Genomic DNA, 7,342 nt, shown 5'->3' with positions numbered 1-7,342 from the left:
GCAGTAGGGAGGACCAGGGATGTTCTCTGTTTAGTGAGTCCTCCAGATCAGAGGCAGTAGAGATGACCAGGGATGTTCTCTGTTTAGTGAGTCCACCAGATCAGAGACAGTAGGGATGACCAGGGATGTTCTCTGTTTAATGAGTCCTCCAGATCAGAGGTAGGGAGGACCAGGGATGTTCTCTGTTTAGTGAGTCCTCCAGCTCAGAGGCTGTAGGGAGGACCAGGGATGTTCTCTGTTTAGTGAGTCCTCCAGCTCAGAGGCTGTAGGGAGGACCAGGGATGTTCTCTGTTTAGTGAGTCCTCCAGATCAGAGGCAGTAGAGATGACCAAGGATGTTCTCTGTTTAGTGAGTCCACCAGATCAGAGACAGTAGGGATGACCAGGGATGTTCTCTGTTTAATGAGTCCTCCAGATCAGAGGCTGTAGGGAGGACCAGGGATGTTCTCTGTTTAGTGAGTCCTCCAGATCAGAGGCAGTAGAGATGACCAGGGATGTTCTCTGTTTAGTGAGTCCACCAGATCAGAGGCAGTAGGGATGACCAGGGATGTTCTCTGTTTAGTGAGTCCTCCAGATCAGAGGCAGTAGAGATGACCAGGGATGTTCTCTGTTTAGTGAGTCCTCCAGATCAGAGGCAGTAGAGATGACCAGGGATGTTCTCTGTTTAATGAGTCCTCCAGATCAGAGGCTGTAGGGAGGACCAGGGATGTTCTCTTTTTAGTGAGTCCTCCAGATCAGAGGCAGTAGGGATGACCAGGGATGTTCTCTGTTTAGTGAGTCCTCCAGATCAGAGGCAGTAGAGATGACCAGGGATGTTCTCTGTTTAGTGAGTCCTCCAGATCAGAGGCAGTAGGGATGACCAGGGATGTTCTCTGTTTAGTGAGTCCTCCAGATCAGAGGCAGTAGAGATGACCAGGGATGTTCTCTGTTTAGTGAGTCCTCCAGATCAGAGGCAGTAGGGAGGACCAGGGATGTTCTCTGTTTAGTGAGTCCTCCAGATCAGAGGCAGTAGAGATGACCAGGGATGTTCTCTGTTTAGTGAGTCCTCCAGATCAGAGGCAGTAGAGATGACCAGGGATGTTCTCTGTTTAGTGAGTCCTCCAGATCAGAGGCAGTAGAGATGACCAGGGATGTTCTCTGTTTAATGAGTCCTCCAGATCAGAGGCATTAGAGATGACCAGGGATGTTCTCTGTTTAGTGAGTCCTCCAGATCAGAGGCAGTAGAGATGACCAGGGATGTTCTCTGTTTAGTGAGTCCTCCAGATCAGAGGCAGTAGAGATGACCAGGGATGTTCTCTGTTTAGTGAGTCCTCCAGATCAGAGGCAGCAGAGAGGACCAGGGATGTTCTCTGTTTAGTGAGTCCTCCAGATCAGAGGCAGTAGAGATGACCAGGGATGTTCTCTGTTTAGTGAGTCCTCCAGATCAGAGGCAGTAGAGATGACCAGGGATGTTCTCTGTTTAGTGAGTCCTCCAGATCAGAGGCAGTAGAGATGACCAGGGATGTTCTCTGTTTAGTGAGTCCTCCAGATCAGAGGCAGTAGAGATGACCAGGGATGTTCTCTGTTTAGTGAGTCCTCCAGATCAGAGGCAGTAGGGAGGACCAGGGATGTTCTCTGTTTAATGAGTCCTCCAGATCAGAGGCTGTAGGGAGGACCAGGGATGTTCTCTGTTTAGTGAGTCCTCCAGATCAGAGGCAGTAGAGATGACCAGGGATGTTCTCTGTTTAGTGAGGGACCAAGGGATAAACGATGGTGTGTTGAAAAGGTCTAACCAGGGTGATGGTGTAAGTTAGTTTCTCATTGTTTCCACTGCATGTCAATTCACAGCTTGACATTTCAGAACGTGCCTCTGTTATTATAGTTATTTAGAGTGTTGATGACATATATTAAGTTCAAAAGATACTGTACTTTTTAAAACTGTGTAAAATAACATTGTCAGGAAACTGATAGATCTACAAGTCAATTCAACAAAGAGCATGAGATGGAGAGACCATAGATGGAACAGTCCTCACGAAGCCGTTCCACCCTCCAGATCAGAGGCAGTAGGATGACCAGGGAAATGATGATCTTTTCCCCAGTCGGCTCCCCAGGCTCTGCTACTCCCCAACGTGACATGCATTTACCATTACGGCTAGTACAGAGTACCATTACGGCTAGTACAGAGTACCATTACGGCTAGTACATTAGGATGTGACCAGGGATGTTCTCTGTTTAGTGAGTACCATTACGGCTGAGTACAGAGTACCATTACGGCTAGTACAGAGTACCATTACGGCTAGTACAGAGTACCATTACGGCTAGTACAGAGTACCATTACAGCTAGATACAGAGTACCATGTTCTCTGTTTAGCTAGTACAGAGTACCATTACGGCTGAGTACAGAGTACCATTACGGCTAACCACAGAGTACCATTACGGCTGAGTACAGAGTACCATATATAAGTTCAAAAGGCTAGTACAGAGTACCATTACGGCTAGTATCTCAGAGTACAAAGAGCATGGAATACTGGCTAGCATTGACGATCTTTTCCCCAGTCCAGAGTACCATTACGGCTAGTACAGAGTACCATTACGGCTAGTACAGAGTACCATTACAGCTAGTACAGAGTACCATTACGGCTAGTACAGAGTACCATTACGGCTAGTACAGAGTACCATTACGGCTAGCATTACGGCTAGTACAGAGTACCATTACGGCTAGCATTACGGCTAGTACAGAGTACCATTACGGCTAGTACAGAGTACCATTACCACAAGCACAGGGCAAATAAACCGTGCGCTGCCAATAATACGCTGAAAGCCAGCTGGCTAGAATGGTCTATGGTACGTTTAACTGAGCCTACTGAAGTAAACTAATAAAAGGCCTCTGGAAAGTATTGCTTCCTCCACTTACTTTAGAAACCGCTGCCCGTATTATATCCATCTATTATTTACACAACAATCAATAATTAAACTGGTTAAGGATTGACTTTTCTTCCACCTCCTTAAACCGCGTTTAACACATAAGTCTGTCTGCAGACCACACCACACCACACCAGACCACACAATACCAGACCAGACCACACCACACCACACCAGACCACACAATACCAGACCACACCAGACCAGACCACACAATACCAGACCACACCAGACCAGACCACACAATACCAGACCACACCAGACCAGACCACACAATACCAGACCACACCAGACCAGACCACACAATACCAGACCACACCAGACCAGACCACACAATACCAGACCACACCAGACCAGACCACACAATACCAGACCACACCAGACCAGACCACACCACACCACACCAGACCAGACCACAGACCAGACCACACCAGACCAGACCACACCAGACCAGACCACACCAGACCAGACCACACCACACCAGACCACACCAGACCAGACCACACCAGACCAGACCACACCAGACCAGACCAGACCACACCAGACCAGACCACCAGACCAGACCACACCAGACCAGACCACACAATACCAGACCACACCAGACCAGACCACACACCACCACACCAGACCAGACCAGACCAGACCAGACCACACCAGACCAGACCACACAATACCAGACCACACCAGACCAGACCACACCAGACCAGACCACACCAGACCAGACCACACCAGACCAGACCACACCACACCAGACCAGACCACACCAGACCAGACCACACCAGACCAGACCACACCAGACCAGACCAGACCACACCAGACCAGACCAGACCAGACCACCACACCAGACCAGACCACACAATACCAGACCAGACACCAGACCAGACCACACAATACCAGACCACACACAGACCAGACCACACAATACCAGACCACACCAGACCAGACCACACCATACCAGACCACACCAGACCAGACCACACAATACCAGACCACACCAGACCAGACCACACCAGACCAGACCACACCAGACCAGACCAGACCACATACCAGACCACACCAGACCAGACCACACCACCACACCAGACCAGACCACACCAGACCAGACCACACCAGACCAGACCACACCAGACCAGACCACACCCACACCAGACAATACCAGACCACACCAGACCACACCACCAGACCAGACCAGACCACACCAGACCAGACCAGACCAGACCAGACCACCCAGACCACCAGACCAGACCAGACCACACCAGACCAGACCACACCAATACCAGACCACACCAGACCAGACCACAGACCAGACCAGACCACACCAGACCAGACCACACCAGACCAGACCACACCAGACCAGACCAGACCAGACCAGACCAGACCAGACCAGACCACACCAGACCAGACCACACCACCAGACCACCAGACCAGACCACACAGACCACAACACCAGACCAGACCACACCAGACCAGACCACACCAGACCAGACCACACCAGACCAGACCACAACCAGACCAGACCACACAAGACCAGACCACACCAGACCAGACCACACAATACCAGACCACACCAGACCAACACACCAGACCAGACCACACCAGACCAGACCACACCAGACCAGACCACACAGACCAGACCACACACAGACCAGACCACCAACAGACCACCCAGACCAGACCACAAGACCAGACCACACCAGACCAGACCAGACATCCAGACCAGACCAGACCACACCAGACCAGACCAGACCACACCAGACCAGACCAGACCACACCACACCAGACCACACCAGACCAGACCACAACAGACCACACCAGACCAGACAGAACACCAGACCAGACCACCCAGACCAGACCACACCAATACCAGACCACACCAGACCAGACCACACAATACCAGACCACACCAGACCAGACCACACAATACCAGACCACACCAGACCAGACCACACAATACCAGACCACACCAGACCAGACCACACAATACCAGACCACACCAGACCAGACCACACAATACCAGACCACACCAGACCAGACCACACAATACCAGACCACACCAGACCAGACCAGACCACACCACCACCACACCAGACCAGACCACACAAGACCAGACCACACCAGACCAGACCACACCAGACCAGACCACACCACACCACACAATACCAGACCACACCAGACCAGACCACACCAGACCACCACCCAGACCAGACCAGACACCAGACCAGACCAGACCACCAGACCAGACCACACACAGACCAGACCACACCAGACCAGACCACCAGACCAGACCACACCAGACCAGACCACACCAGACCAGACCACACCAGACCACACCAGACCAGACCACACCACACCAGACCAGACCACACAATACCAGACCACACCAGACCAGACCACACCAGACCAGACCACACCAGACCACACCAGACCACACCATACCAGACCACACCAGACCAGACCACACCAGACCAGACCACACAATACCAGACCAGACCACACACAGACCACACCAGACCACACCAGACCAGACCACCACACCACATACCAGACCACACCAGACCAGACCACACAGACCAGACCACACCAGACCAGACCACACCAATACCAGACCACACCAGACCAGACCAGACCAGACCACACCAGACCACCACACCAGACCAGACCACACAATACCAGACCACACCAGACCAGACCACACAATACCAGACCACACCAGACCAGACCACACAAGACCAGACCACACCAGACCAGACCACACCACACCACACCAGACCAGACCACACAATACCAGACCACACCAGACCAGACCACACCAGACCAGACCACACCACACCACCACAGACCAGACCACCCAGACCAGACCACACCAGACCAGACCAGACCACCAGACCAGACCAGACCACACCACACCACCACCAGACCACACAATACCAGACCACACCAGACCAGACCACACAATACCAGACCACACCAGACCAGACCACACAATACCAGACCACACCAGACCAGACCACACCAGACCACACCAGACCAGACCACACCAGACCAGACCAGACCAGACCACACCAGACCAGACCAGACCACACCACCACACAGACCAGACCACCAGACCAGACCACCCAGACCAGACCACACAATACCAGACCACACCAGACCAGACCACACCACCACACCAGACCACACCAGACCAGACCACAACCAGACCAGACCACACCACATACCAGACCACACCAGACCAGACCACACCAGACCAGACCACACCAGACCAGACCACACCAGACCACACCAGACCAGACCACACCAGACCAGACCACACCACACCACCAGACCAGACCACACAGACCACACCAGACCACACCACACCAGACCAGACCACAAGACCAGACCACACCAGACCACAACACCAACCATCAGACCAGACCAGACCACACCAGACCAGACCAGACCCACAACCAGACCAGACCAGACCAGACCAGACCAGAGACCCACCAGACCAGACCACAGACCAGACCAGACCACACCAGACCACACCACACCAGACCAGACCACACCAGACCAGACCAAACAAGAACAGACCAGACCACACCAGACCAGAACAGACCACAGACCAGACCAGACCAGACCAGACCAGACCACACCAGACCAGAACAGACCAGATCAGACCACACCAGACCACACCACACCAGACCAGACCACACCACACCAGACCAAACAAGAACAGACCAGAACAGACCAGATCACACCAGACCAGACCACACCACACCACACCAGACCAGACCACACCACACCACACCAGACCACACCAGATCAGACCAGACCACACCAGACCACACCAGACCAGACCAGACCAGACCAGACCAGACCACAAGACCAAACAAGACCATACCAGACCACACCAGACCAGACCACACCACACCAGACCAGACCACACAATACCAGACCACACCAGACCAGACCAGACCACACCCAGACCAGACCACACCAGACCACACCAGACCAGACCAGACCAGACCACCAGACCAGACCAGACCACACCAGACCACACCAGACCAGACCACACCACACCACCAGACCACACAATACCAGACCACACCAGACCAGACCACACCAGACCAGACCACACCAGACCACCAGACCAGACCACACATTACCAGACCACACACAGACCACACCAACAGACCAGACCAGACCACACCAGACCAGACCACATATTACCAGACCACAACAGACCACACCAGACCAGACCAGACCACAACAGACACACCAGACCAGACCAGACCACACCAGACCAGACCAGACCACACCAGACCAGACCAAACAAGAACAGACCAGACCACACCAGACCAGAACAGAACAGACCAGACCAGACCACACCACACCAGACCAGACCACACAATACCAGACCACACCAACACACCAGACCAGACCACACCAGACCAGACCAC

This window comes from Oncorhynchus tshawytscha, linkage group LG05 (assembly GCF_018296145.1).
Source record: "Oncorhynchus tshawytscha isolate Ot180627B linkage group LG05, Otsh_v2.0, whole genome shotgun sequence".
Classification (NCBI taxonomy): domain Eukaryota; kingdom Metazoa; phylum Chordata; class Actinopteri; order Salmoniformes; family Salmonidae; genus Oncorhynchus; species Oncorhynchus tshawytscha.
Note: the sequence above shows the minus strand (reverse complement) of the source record.